This window comes from Sus scrofa, chromosome 4, assembly GCF_000003025.6.
Source record: "Sus scrofa isolate TJ Tabasco breed Duroc chromosome 4, Sscrofa11.1, whole genome shotgun sequence".
In the NCBI taxonomy this organism is placed as follows: domain Eukaryota; kingdom Metazoa; phylum Chordata; class Mammalia; order Artiodactyla; family Suidae; genus Sus; species Sus scrofa.
In genome coordinates, this window is record NC_010446.5 from 102,874,559 (window position 1) to 102,888,823 (window position 14,265).

Here is a 14,265-nt window from a genome sequence, read left to right on the forward strand (position 1 = left end):
ATTTAACACACTATCTGAAGTTCTAGACACAGAAATCAGACCAAAAAGGGGAAAAAGATTCAAACTGGAAAAGAAGAGTTAGGTAAAAATTGTCACCATATGCAGATGACATGATACTACATATAGAAAACTCTAAGGACTCCACACAAAAACTATTTGAACTGAACCATGAACTCAGCAAAGTATCAGGATACAAGATTAACATTCAGAAAATGGTTGCATTTCTGTATATTAACAATGAAATATTATAAATGGAATATTAAAAAATAATAATTATTAAAATTGCATCCTCCAAAATAAAATACCTAGGAATAAACCCAACCAAGGTAGTGAAAGACTTACACCTCAAAACTATAAAACATTAATCAAGGAAATTAAAGAGGATTCAAAGAAATGGAGACATTCCATGCTCTTGGATTGGAAGAATATTGTCAAAATAGCCATACTACCCAATGCAATCTACAGATTAATGTGATCCCTATCAAATTTCCCATGACATCTTTCACAGAATAATCCAAAAATTTTATTCAACAATGTAAATGGCGCAATAAAAGACCCAGAATTGCCAATGCAAAATTGCCAAAGAATTGCCAACACAAAGCAAGAGGCATAACTCTCCCAGACTTCAGACAATATCACAAAGCTACAGTAATCAAGTGGTACTGGCACAAAAACAGACATACATATCAATGTAACAGAACAGAGTGCTGAGAAATAAACCCAGTCACCTACGGTCAATAAATCTTTGACAGGGAGTTCCCACTGTGGCACAGCAGAAAGAGTCCAATTAGTATCCATGAATGTGGGTTCAATCCCTGGCCTCACTTGGTGGGTTGGGGATCTGGTACTGTGGTAAGCTGTGGCTGTGGTGTACGGCGCAAATGTGGCTCGGAACACACACACACACAAATACTGCAACTAGGCAAACTATTTTTGAAAAATGCCGTAATTCCTGTGTAACTTAGCAGGACCCTGTGGGGCTTTCCTGAGTCAGAAGCCTACTCCTTACCGCCATGTCCTCCACCTGCCTCCTGTTTGTGGAAAAACTTTAGCCTCCCAGGTTTTTCCCAGGTTTGAAAATGTAGAAAGAGGCGTTCCCGTCATGGCTCAGTGGTGAGCAAACCCAACTGGCATCCATGAGGACATGGGTTGGATCCCTAGCCTCGCTCAGTCAGTTAGGGATTTGGCATTACCATGGGCTGTGGTGTAGGTCGCAGTCACAGCTTGGATCCCCTGATGCTGTGGCTCTGGCGGAGGCCGGTGGCTACAGCTCCGATTGGACCCCTAGTCTAGGAACCTCCATATGCCACGGGTGCAGCCCTAAAAAGACAAAAAGATTAAAAAAAAGTGTAGAAAGAAAGGAAAACAGTCAAGCAAGACAAAATAATAATAGTTTAGCCATTACACAAAGTCAAGGGCTATAGACAATATTCTGAGCCGTACCCTTGAGCTGCTTTGCTGTAAATGAAATGCCCACCAGGTGGAAGAAGTTAACTACCTGCTGACCACTAGCACAGAGACCTCAGACCAGGTGGAAGTAGAAGATTGATGGTGTTGGCTCCAGATTATCCCACCACCAACCAATCAGAAGAAAGTCCATGAGCTGATAACACACCCACCTCTTTTCCCTCACCCTGTTTTTAAAAACCTTTCCCTGAAAGCCATGGGTGGGGGTCTTTTGAGCATTTGCAGCCCATTCTCCTTGCTTAGCCTTGCAATAAAAGCCGCATTTAACTTTAAACCAGGTTATCAGTGGATTCTACTGCTTTCTCCTGGGCTAGCGGCCCATGTTTGGTTTGGTTAAAAACTGCACTAAATCAAATTCACTGAAAACATTTGGTTATGGGTAAAAGAGGCAACACGTGAAGGAGATAAGTTAAATTTGTCTGCTCTTGGTCTGGAAATGTGAAAAGTATTCCCCAAAACACCTGTGCAACTTAAAAACCACAAGAATACTAAACAGAAGTTACAGCCTTTTTTTGGAGCTTTTTGTGTTCTTGTTGGTTCACTTGTTTAACACCACAGGGTCTCTTTCTGATTACAACCTGGTGTTTTCATCTATTTTAACTGGAAAATACTCAATGCCAACTCTATGCTAACATTTTCTTTTAATCATCACTTACTGGCCTCATTTCTTCTCATAGGAACCAACATAAAGCCAGTTAAACGTGAAGGAAAGATACTATTAACATAGCGATAATACAACCTAGGCCATTTAAAAAAAAACTATTGTAGTTGATTCACAATGTTAAGTTTCTGCTGTTAAGTGTTTCAGTTATATCTTTTTTCATTATTTATCACAGGATATTCAATATAGTTCCCTGTGCTTGACAGTAGGACCTTATAGTTTATCCATTCTATATATGCTAGTTCGCATCTAACCCGGCCATTGGATCAATTCGTTTCCATTTCCTCTTACTCCTCCAGCCCTATAACTGGTTTCCATGGAGTCTTTGGCTACTTACCACAGTATTTTCCTTGGAGATTAGGCCCAGGGACTCCACATCTCTATTCAGTCCTCCCCACATGTGTGAATACTAATTATCAATTTCAAGAATTTATGAAGACATCCTCATCCAAATATCTTGCAATATCACTCTTAAACATGTATAAAGTCATGCCCAACCTGCTTCCTGAACCCTACTCATTTTTTTCTGACACTAAGACACACAGCTCTCCAACCTATTGGGATCACAGCCTTGTCATAATTTTTGGCTAATTAATATTATTTAAGCAGCCAACGCTTAAAGAGTGCTTACTATATGCTACCTAATACATTAAATGTATATAACTGAGTAAACACATAGTTCATTACATATAGTAATTAAGTTAATTAAGCGAGTTAATATATGTAAACCACTTTAAAAAAGCATCTAGCATACTGTAAGAGTATAAAAAAAAATTCACAATAACCTTGCAAGATAGGTGCGTTACTACCTGCATTTTACAGATTAGGAAACAAGGCACATAGAATGAAACAGCTAGCCCAAAGTCATTCAGCTGGTTTTAAGTGCCAAAGCCAGATTACAATCCCGTCAAACTCCAAATTTTCTTCTTTAAACCACTAAACTACTTCTCTTACCCTCTGTCCTGTCTGAAGTAGGATTCTTTTCCCTCTTTCCACAACTTTCTGTTCCAGTGGCTTAATCACTGGGTTCCTGCACCAATTTTCTATGCAGCACCACCGCCTCCAGGTTTTTCATTTAAAAGTCGTAATACGACCTAATTTTATCAGATGCACTATCCCAAAGCCCTTGAAAAAGCGAAACTGTTTTCAGTTCCCCCAAACTCAACCCATTTATCCCTCTTTATTTCTCACATAACCTTTCTCCTGTCAGGCTAGTTGGTTACCCTCCTTGTGCTGTGCCTTGCCTTCATGATATTCCTCTCCTATCTACCTATTTTAATTAGTGTTATCCTCTGAGGCCCACTTCCCTCGGGACTAGTCTAATTCCTGAAGCTTTTCCAATGCTTCAGTACTTCAATGATCTTCCATATAACTTGGAACTGGTCACTTGTATCTAACGTGCACAGATCTCGACGCTTTTTGGATAGCGCTCACGAGATAACGCTACTCTGAGCCCCTAACATCCATGCTTCCTAACCCACAGCCCCCCAAAACATGCTTCTATGATGCGCTGCAAGGCTGGGCCGCGGTAACAAACCTGTCAGACGCCCCTAAACCACGACTTCAGTCAGGAGAGAGTGAGGTGGGGATTCCTCACACCCACCACGCTGCGGGAGCATCCTCTGGCGAGCATTGCAAGCCCCGGGTCAGCCAGCTCGACACCGCACGCGCCAGCCTCAGGCTCCGCAGACGGCCCCCCGGGACAGCAGTGAAGCGCTCGCAGTAGCTCAGGTTCCCCTCCACCCTAGCTACGGGCCCCCAAATTCCCCTGGCTTGTCTGCTACTGGCACCACGAAGGCCTCAGTCAGGACCAAACAAACCAAAGGAGCGGAGCAAAGACGATCTGCCACCGCGAGACCACTGCACGCACCTGGGCCTCCACGAGGTTCTGGGCTGATTGGACCCGCCCACTGGGCCCACCCCTTCCGGGTCCGCTCCAGGTCCCTCTTCCGCCCAACGTTCCTTTTGCCTTCGAGGGGAAATGACGTCAGAGCAAGGCTCTGATTGGCGGATGCCTGCCGGGAGCGGAAGCCCGTGTTTTGCAGCCCCGGGCTCCCGCGACTGCTCCTTCCAGCCTCTTGGGACTCGGCTCGCGTTTACCACTGAGCTGCTGGCACAGGTTGTCAGGCGATGCGACTCGGCTGCTTTCCACGAGGAACTTAACCCGTCGCACCTGCCGCCCGGATGGGACCGCCAGAGAGCTGTGAGAGGCGGGACGGAGGCTGGAAGGGAGGGCGGGGCAGAGCGGGCCGGGGGAGCGGCGGGAGGCGCACGGACTCGGCCCAGGTTAGGGGTGCGGACCGAGAGGGTTGGTTCTCCTCATTCTTTGCAAAAATGCACCTGCCGTTTCTTTCCCCGCTGTTGGTCAGGTTCCTCTGGTCCGAGGGGCTGTCGGGGACGAGTTACCCACCAGAGGATATACAGTAGGTAGACCCGGGCATTAGGACAGTGGTGCTGGAGTCACTGGGGAGGCGCGCACCTTGGAGTGCAGGTGAATTAGGGCGGCCGGGAGCCCTGGAGTTATATAACCCCAGAGTCGAATTTTTGGGGTCGCCTGTGTGGACTGGGCGTTCCACCGACCGAGAGCAGCTAGAATCAGAGCTGGGTAGGCAATGAGCCCAGGATGCTGAGTTGTCTGGATCCCTGCAGTCCCTGGAGTGACATTGGTCTGGCTTTCAGTTTCCGCTCCTTGGCCGCTTGAGGGGGAAGTGACCGGAGCTGACTCCTCCTTGCTTGGTAATGGTAATTGAGGCTTTAAGTGCTCTGTCACCAAGTGGGCTTTTTTCTCTTTTGCAGTTTCTGTCCGATCTTATTCTTGAACTGCATAGAAGTGTTCACAAAGGAGTTCTGATGTCTGTAGCTGTGAAAAATTAAAGCTAACATATAACAGTATAGAAGAAATAAGCCTCTGCCTTCACTTATTGTATGATAGCTGCAGCCAGCCCTGAAATAAGACTTCTATCTATAGTATCCGATTTTCTTTAAGCGTTGAGTTTTTAAGACATGTTCAGCTAGTCTTCTATATTCAAGAAAATTGCAATTGTAAAGAATGTATATGATCAGATGAAAGTAATTGTAACTGTTTAGGTATTTGAAAAAAGATTACTGCGGGTTGGATGAATGGTTAAGGGAGGAAATTGTGACAACAGACTATTATTTCAGTAAGTTTGGTGGTGGAAAGGAGAACTTAGGTGAGCGTGTCTGGTTAATATCTCATAGTTAATGTGAATTGTATTATATAGATGAAAAATGCGTATATATGAGAAAAACTTTGCTTCGGTAGAAAACTTTATAGTCTAGATTCCATCTTGAAGACACCCCTTGAATTACTGATTTAAGAAAGCTATTTAAATACTGTCAGTACTAAAACAATTTTTTCTATAGACACAAAAATTCTGTCCCCTTAGAGGCTCAGTGGAAGTTTTGTCATGAGTGCATTCATTTCAGTATTCTTGGCCGATTAATGTGTCTGATTATGTAATTCCCTTTTTCTACTCTCTGGTTTCTTTGTGAGTTAAATAAAATTTTGAACCATATTCTTTTTGCATTTTAAGTCATGGTTTTACCTTTCAAAAAAATTAACATTATTAAATAATATGGCAGTATAGCAGAAATTGACAGAACATTGTAAATAAACTATATTAAAAATCTTTAAAAAATAAATATTATGGAAAGGAACAACCACAAAGGGAAAAAATAATTTTATAAAAATTGCTATAAGAGGAACTGTGAGTGCTAAGATAATGCATCTTATAAATTCCCAATACACTGTTTCAAGAGCATAACCCTAGTTTCTTGTTTCAAAATTGCTTAATGTATTAATATTATCAAAACATGGTAAAGTTCTTTTATATGAGGTGGTATTATCAACTCACCGTTAGAGCATGTGCTTTGGATGTTTTTGAATGACGGTGTTAAATTTGACCTAGTCCATTAACACAGAACTCTTTTCTTGATATGTTGACATGTTTGACTGCTTCAGTTTGTTTTTCCATTTAAGTAACTTGCTTAAAAAAAGGTCATTCTTTCTATTTGCATAGGATGATTCTTAAATATAATACGTCTGGCATTGGGATACAGATATTGTATCCAGAAGTTTTAGATATTGACAAAGACATAGAGTGGTAAACCTATAATTTATGCAAAAACAATGAGATAGAGCTTGTAATTAATGGAGGTTAAAAGTGTGGATCAGCTTTCTTTGTATTTTTAACTAGGCCTAGGTAATCTAAGTATTTTGAAGAACAAGAAAACAGATTTAAAGTTCTCTTTAAACAGACAAACATCAGGTGTTTTGAGACAGTGAGCTAACATGTTCTGCCTGATTCTGCCTTGTTTTTTTTGCCTTTTTCTTGAGCCGCTTCCACAGCATATGGAGGTTTCCAGGCTAGGGGTCTAATCGGAGCTGTAGCTGCTGGCCTGCACCAGAGCCACTGCAGCGCGGGATCCGATCCCATTTGCGACCCACACCACAGCTCACGGCAACGCCAGATCCTTAACCCACTGAGCAAGATCAGGGATCAAACCCACAACCTCGTGGTTCTTAGTAGGATTCGTTAACCACTGCGCCACAATGGGAACTCCAGATTCTGCCTTGTCTTAAACAATAAAATTCTAATCTCTAGCAAATCCAATTATTCAGATAAAGCACCATTGGAGGACTTCCTAAACTGGAAGATGATAGGATTTTCAAAAAAAAAAAAAAGAAAGAAAGAAAAGAAACTGCTGTGTAATGAGAACTGTTTATATTCATTACAAATTTGAATTATGAAAGATACATACTGGATTCTCTGTGTCTTTAGGTCCTTACTGAAGATAACCCTTAAGATAGTATGGCTAAGGAAATAGATCTGATCAATTCTGGAATCCGCTGTTCCTTGTAAACTTTTGGATCCCAGGCATAAATGCTTTGCTTCAGGAGTCTTTTTTTTTTTTTTTTTTTTTTTTTTGCTATTTCTTGGGCCGCTCCCGCGGCATATGGAGGTTCCCAGGCTAGGGGTCGAATCGGAGCTGTAGCCACTGGCCTACGCCGCCAGAGCCACATCAACGCGGGATCCGAGCCGCGTCTGCAACCTACACCACAGCTCACGGCAACGCCGGATCATTAACCCACTGAGCCAGGGCAGGGACCGAACCCGCAACCTCATGGTTCCTAGTCGGATTTGCCAACCACTGCGCCACGACGGGAACTCCAGGAGCCGTTTTTTTAACCTAAAGTTTTGTGTTTGCTTATGAACATTTTCAAAATACAGAACGGCTCAATTGATTTTCAGTGGAAAGTCCTGATCCTGTTTAATGTTATCCAAGATGCTGGCTATTGCTGTAGATTACTGTAGCCTTTCCTCCTCTTTCCCTCACCTGAGCACTCCGCATTCTATCTATCACTCAAATTCTTTTTTTGTGTGTTTCTAGGGCCCCACCTGCTGCATATGGAGATTCCCAGTCTAGGGGTTGAATTGGAGCTGTAGCTTCTGGCCTACACCACAGACACAAGCAATGCAGGATCCAAGTCTGTGACCTACACCACAGCTCAGGGCAATACCGAATCCTTAACCCACTGAGCGAGGCAAGGGAGTGAACCTGATCCTCATGGACGCTAGTCAGTTCGTTACCTCTGAGCCATGACAGGAACTCCTTATCACTGGAATTCCTAATTTTTTTTTTTTTTTTTTTTTTTTTTTTTTTTTTTGTCTTTTTGCTATGTCTTGGGCCGCTCCCGGCATGTGGAGTTCCAGGCTAGGGTCGAATTGAAGCTGTAGCACTGGCCTATGCCAGAGCCACAGCAACGCGGGATCCGAGCCGCGTCTGCAACCTACACCACAGCTCACGGCAACGCCGGATCATTAACCCACTGAGCAAGGCAGGACGAACCCGCAACCCCATGGTTCCTAGTCGGATTCGTTAACCACTGTGCCACGACGGGAACTCCTGGAATTCCTAATTTGAGTCTGGGAAAACTCTCAAGGTGAAAGCGTTTTTATCTTCATGTAATTCTCAAAGGAGAATGTTAAGAATTACTTAACAAGACTCCAAGAATGTTAAGAACTACTTACTCTTCCTTAAGGATCAGGGATCAGATTTTCCAGCCCAGCATGCTCCATTTGCTTTATTGCCAAGGTGTGTGTGTTGGGGGAGGGAGAGATTGAAATCTGTTTCTCATGAGAAAAATACATTTCTGTTTAGCAATGGAGCTGAAAAAGAATTCACCCTTTGTTTAATGCCATGACACTTTCGTACCATGCCATTAAACTTTGCTGTACAATAAGATCTCCAAACATTACTTATTATTCATTAACACCCAGTATCTCATGGGTCACAATGACTTTTAAGATCTGGGAAGAAGATCGAACAAACTACACTGACAAGCTGTGGTTAGAGATGTAGGAGAACCACCAGAGTATGTTGTCAAAGAAGATAATAGAGTTTCAGAGAAGGAATAATCAATAGTAGATGCAGCTAAAGTTTGATTAGCTCTTGGATTTGACATTTGGGGAATTATTGTTGACCTTGAAAAAGCAGTTTTAGTGTTGTTAATAGACATGGAAGCAAAACTGCAAAGGGGTGAATAAATGCAGGAAAAGGAAGTCCAGCTGTGAAACATTACTTTTAAAAAGTTAAATGGCAAAGAGGAGTTGCGTTGGTATTCTGAAGAAGTGATGGAGGAAAGCTTTGGAGAGTAGGAGACTCTGGGGAAGCAGAGATCAGATATTGTGAAGGGAGATGACGTTATTACCTTCTCTTGGAGGAGAGCTAGTCAAGTACAGTAAAGTAGTTAAATGAAGCAGTTTGACAGGCCCAAAAGTGTGGAATGCACCCTAAAAATCACTTGCAAGTTAGAAAAAGTAAATGAAGATAGGGAAATTCTGAGTCGGAGAGAAGTTAAGGTAATTTGAACTATGACTTCTCTCAGAGCTCAGGCAGTGTGATACGATGTAATGGAAATGGCATGGGTTTTAGTGCCAGCTGGTCTTTGATTTGGATCTCAAGGTACTCCTTATTAGTTCTGTTGCCTTGAGCTGATAATTGAGCCTCTGGGTCTTGGTGCCCTCACGGTAAAATAAGAGATCTAATATGTCCTTTGCTTGCGGGATTATTGTTAAGGCTCAGATAGCACATGCATAACATATCTAATACCCTGTGGTTCACTGTACCTTCCACAGTGGCCTTTTTTTTCCTTTAGTGTCTCAGGCGCTTTCCTACCTTAAGGTGCCCAGATATACCCTTTCTGCTCGATGTTTGTAAAGCTCTTCTATTTTTGGTTTCAACTCTCACTTTTTAGAAGAGACATTCTCTGCTTCTTCAATCTAAATAGCTCTCCTTTTCTTCATTGTGGCACACTTATCACAGATTTGACTATTATTTTTTCTGTAACTATGTGATTTTTTTTTTGTGGGGCTATCTTTCCATTAGACAGAGACTCAAGCACTTGAATGAATGCCTGAGACATAATAGCCAAATAAGCATTCATTACCTCACAGTTTCTGTGAGTCAGGAATTTAAAAGTTGCTTAGTCATAGGGTTCTGGCTCAGGGTTTCTTATGAGGTTGTGGTCAAGATGTCAGCTGGGGCTGAAGTCACTTGAAGCCCAACCAGGGCTGGAGGATCTGAGGTGATTCATTCACATGTCTGGTTGTTGATGCTGATTGTTGGCAGGAACTCTGTTTCTCACTACACGGGCCTTTCTTCGAGCTCCTTGAGTGCCCCTCTTCATGGGAGCTAGCTTCCCCAGAACAGGCAGTCTACAAGAGTGTGGCAGAAGCCACAAGTAACCTACTTTTGTTTCTGCAGTGTCCAACTGGGCATGTAAGCCAGGCTTTTTCATTCTGGGAGGCATCTACACAGAGGCATTAATATCTAGAGGCAGGTGTCACAGAAGCACATCCTGGAGGATGTCTACCACAGAATGCTCCGGGGGTAGCCTAGAAAGTCATCCAGGGAGTTCCGTCATGGCGCAGTTAGCGAATCCAACTGGGAACCATGAGGTTGCGGGTTCGATCCCTGCCCTTGCTCAGTGGGTTAACGATCCAGCGTTGCCGTGAGCTGTGGTCTGCGTCACAGACGTGACTCAGATCCCGCGACTCAGATCTCAGCTCCGATTCGACCCCTAGCTTGGGAACCTCCATATGCGCGGGAGCGGCCCAAGAAATGGCAAAAAGATAAAAGTCATCCAAGAATTAATCAAACAATTTCCCCCAATAGTGTTGATGGAGGGTCTAGCTAAAATGTGAAAACATTCATTTGTTTTGACAGCAGATAGAAAAAAATTCAAAATTATTCTTAGTAACTCAGGAGCAGAATAGAGAAAACAGAGTTGGTTTGATCTAGGTTAGGGATTAACAAGCCGTTAGCAAGGGCAGACATTGAGATAAATAAAAGAGTATGTCTTAATTCACCAGTCTGTGTTTGGTTTATCTGGTGCTTAGAGAGTCTTTGACAGTGAGTATCTACTTTTTTGCCGCACATGAAGACATATCTTTATCTCAGTAGTGGTGCAGGTGCTTTTCACATTGGCTCTGAGAAAGTTACAGCTTTTAGTATGCCTAGCTTTTTGCCAGGGCTCTTCTGTGCGATTTTAATACAGATTATATCATTTGATCCTCACAGTAACCCTAGGAATGTATGACTCCTATTTTAGAAATAAGGAAACATTGGCTTAGAGTCAAGGGTAATATATCTATTAGGTGATAGATCCTAGAACCAAACTTAGGCGTTCTGATAACAGAGCCCAAGCTCTTACTTTGTACCATGCTGCTTCTGCTTCACCATGTAATTGCTGTGGAAATATTTACCTTTCAATACAAAAGAAACCCGATTCATAATTGTACATACCTTATGATCATATAACCCTGAATCTAGCCAGAACACAGATTGGGGCTTGAACCCACATGCCAGGACTTGAACCCAGCCAAAACCCAAATTGGGACTTAAACCCACGGTTTTAAATTTGATTTACTCACCCTTGCCTGGACTCACCATGGTTCAGGTTCTTTATGCCTCCGCGCAGAAGGAATTCAGTGAGAGACAAAGTGATAGGCAAGAAACAGATTTAGTAGGATAGGACGCTTGTAAGAGATGCAAGCGGGCAGGCAAGGAAGCTCTGCCCGAGGATCCGGTGAGCCACAGTTTTATCATCCAAGGGAGTGGGGGTTGGAAAGGCCTGCCTCTTCCTTTCTGGGAGTAGCAGCTCCTTCTTGGTATCTGGTAAGGTATGTATTCAAATCAGCTGAAGTGTGGTCTTCAAACTCTTGCTCTTGGTCTGAATCTGCACGCAGGCCTCATGCCATCCCCACCCAATGACCTGAGGCACTTCTCGCACCTCCACTAGTTAAGCAAGCCTGCCTTTTCTTGAAATTACAGTGAGCTCCCAGCATCTCCCAGGTTTCCCTCTTTATCTATGATCCCCCACTGGGACTTCTACAACCACCTGTGCCTACTCTATCTCTATCAGTAGGAACTACATCACATTTTGAAAGTTTTTCCTCCTTTTTGGTATTTTCCAAATGTTCTGTAAGTGAGTTAGTACTTAGACTTGGAAAGGAAAGTTATTTTAAAGAAGTGATTTTGTCCCGAAACTTAACATTCAAGTTTGCAAACTGAAAAATAAGTTTTTAATGGAATTTTTTATGTTATGGTTAAGAAGCTTCAGCATGAGTCTTTGTCACCAAAACCCTGTGGGAAATTTTCTGATATTATGAATTCTGCAGGGTGTCATGGCGTTGAATCTCAAGGCAGTTCAGTCATAGACAGTGTGTGGCCTCCTCTTGTCCTCTATTCGGCTTGTCCAGTTCCAATCCACATACCTGTGAACAGATCAACAGAACTTGTGGTTGCCTCTGGTTTCAAAGACTTGGACTAAACACCAACTTCTAGATAAAATTGGTTTCTTTATCTCATAGTAATATCAAAGGAGTACTTAGTAACAAATAAAAATAATCCTTTGATACAATTATTTCATGGTACAGTCTACAAGGCCTCTCTGAAATTGTTATATAAATGAACACATTTCCTACCTCAGGATGTTGGTACAGGACTTAGAATCAATTATATATATACTAATCATTCCAATTAGTATCCTATATCTTTTAGCAAGAAACACCAAGAAATTAGGCATAGAAGGGCATACTTGTTCTCCTCAACTCTTAACAACAAGCAGTAGGATCCTACAGAAAAACTTCTCAAGAAGTTCACACCCCAGCTGTCATTCCCTGATCGTCTCTGCTCATGTATGTTCAATGTTACCAGCGATCTCCAGCTTACTAAACCCACTAATCAATTCTTAGTCCTACTGCTCAAGTTTTCAGTAGCATTCAACTATAGATGATCCTTCTTGAGCATTCTGTCTAAAATTACTTTCCTTACTTGGCTTTGAGGCTGCCATACTTTCCTGCTCTTCCTTCCATCCTTATGACTCCTTTTATATCTCATTTTTTTTTACTTTTCCTCTTTCCAGCCTCTAAATTTTGCCTTCTAACTCTGGATCTCTGGATCTCTTCTCTGCATTATCTGTCTTGGTGATCTTGTCTAGTTTCCATTGCTTAAAATACCATCCATATGCTGAGACTTCTAAATTCCTATCTTTAGCTTGACCCTAGCCTCTCATAACCAGCTGCATCTTTGGTGTAAATACTTTGGCATATAATGGGCACTCCAAATCTAGCACATGCAAATACATAAAAAAAAAAAACCTTGATTATTACTCTGCCTCACAACCTACTCCCAGTCTTCTCTATAAATAGGATTACCATCTATTCAGTTGCTCAAGTAGGAAATCTAGCAGATATCTTTGATTCTGTTCTTTTTCCTCACTTGTATTCATTTAGAAACCCTACCTTCAAAAGTCATTCCGATTCTAACCATTTCTTACCATCACCAACTCACCTAGATTACTACAATTGATTTCTACTGGCCTCTGCTTTTACTCTTGCCCTGACTCAGCTTCACTGTAGCTAATCTTTTCAAGCATTATTTATATGAAGTCATTGTGTCTATCAAGATCCTCAAATAGCTTCTTATTTACATTAAGATAGAAACCTCTTATCATGGCTTAAAAACTGGATCTTCTGGCCTTTCCTGTCTCAACTACCTCATTCCCTACTCCTCAGTACCTAGCTCATTCTACTCCAGCCAAACCAACCTCCAGACTCTTCTTAGAAAAAAACCAAGTTCCTCCCTGGCCTTTTAGCCTTTGCAATTGCTATTTCCTCAACTGCTTTTCCAGAGCTTCACGTGGCTTGCTCTCTCACTTTCTTTAGCACTTTACTCAGATAGCACCTTTTTTTCATGATACTCACTGGCTCCAGTCATTGTTAGATATCTGCTTGCTTGTCCATTGTTTCTCATCTCCTTTCAAGGAAGCATGACCTCTCTAAAGGCAGGACCTTGCTCTGTCTTACTCACCGTGTATCCCCAGTGACTAAAACAATACCTGACATATAACAAATGCTTGCAAAGATTTATTGAATGAATGAGTCTACCATCTTACTGAAACAGCGCTCTGACTTATTGGCAAATGAAGTATCCTTTTCTCATGTTAAATTTCCCATGAGCTCACTGTAGTACTTGACACTCTGTGTCTTCCTATCAACCCTCTCCTCTGATTTCTACATTGTTGTACAGCCAGCCTCCCACCACATCTGTGTCTCATGCACTATATCCTATAAATTGGCAAATGCTCTTCATTCTTCCTTCATGTATTGCCTCTCCAATCCACACCTTCTTCTCCATCTCTTTCTCTACGTAGTTCAAACCTTTTTTATTTCTTACTGCCTAATTGCAGTAACCTCCCTGCTACTGCTAACTTTTTTTTTTTCTTTTGGTTTTTAGAGCCGCACCTGCAGCATGTGGAAGTTCCCAGTCTAGAGGTTGAATCGGAGCTACAGCTGCTGGCCTACGCCACAGCCACAGAAACTCGGGATCTGATCCCGGTCTTCGACCTATACTACAGCTCAGGGCAACGCCAGATCCTGACCCACTGAGCAAGGCCAGGGATCAAACCCGCATCCTCCGGCTACTAATCAGATTCATTTCCACTGCGCCATGGTGGGAACCCATAACCTCCCTGCTTCTCATCCTCCATATTATCATCAGACTGAACTCTTTAAATTGTGCATATTATTTATCTTTGTATTTCTTGCAGC

General features: G+C 42.4%; 2 protein-coding genes across 3 annotated transcripts in view; one reads left to right on the forward strand and one right to left on the reverse strand.

Annotated features, from left to right (window-relative positions):
* The window catches only part of WDR3 (WD repeat domain 3), a 37,178-nt gene extending 33,100 nt beyond the window's left edge, over positions 1–4,078 (reverse strand). Inside the window, exon 1 of one of the 2 annotated variants that reach the window (XM_021089971.1) lies at positions 3,666–4,006. The gene's annotated coding sequence lies outside the window, so the exon portion shown is untranslated. Of the gene's footprint in view, positions 1–3,665 lie in introns of both variants that reach the window. The other variant, XM_021089970.1, reaches the window with a different exon arrangement.
* The window catches only part of GDAP2 (ganglioside induced differentiation associated protein 2), a 75,839-nt gene continuing 65,758 nt past the window's right edge, over positions 4,185–14,265 (forward strand). The window contains exon 1 of the mRNA XM_021090826.1: positions 4,185–4,331. The gene's annotated coding sequence lies outside the window, so the exon portion shown is untranslated. The remainder of the gene's footprint in view (positions 4,332–14,265) is intronic.